This window comes from Trichosurus vulpecula, chromosome 4 (genome assembly GCF_011100635.1).
Source record: "Trichosurus vulpecula isolate mTriVul1 chromosome 4, mTriVul1.pri, whole genome shotgun sequence".
Classification (NCBI taxonomy): Eukaryota; Metazoa; Chordata; class Mammalia; order Diprotodontia; family Phalangeridae; genus Trichosurus; species Trichosurus vulpecula.
In genome coordinates this window covers 407716730-407717019 of record NC_050576.1, presented here as the reverse complement: position 1 = coordinate 407717019, position 290 = coordinate 407716730, and positions in this window count along the sequence as shown.

The following is a 290-nucleotide window of genomic DNA, read 5'->3' as shown; positions in this document are numbered from 1 at the left end:
TGCTGCCTAAAAAAGTGTATTAATATACTATGCTGTATTTTTTTAAGGTAGAAATGTTGTAGTATTTCATGTGTACATATTGGGAAAATTGAACAAAAATAGGATGTAAGTCCTTGTGTTCATTTGGTATCGTTCTTTAAAATAACTTCATGGTAGAAATTGTGTTTAATATTTTTTCCCTAAAAATGTCACTATAGACTACAAGAGACCAGAGTTAAGTCATGTGGAAAATTGAGGGTGGTGGGAATTGTGTGCTATCATGATGATGAATTAAACCCTGAATAAAACCA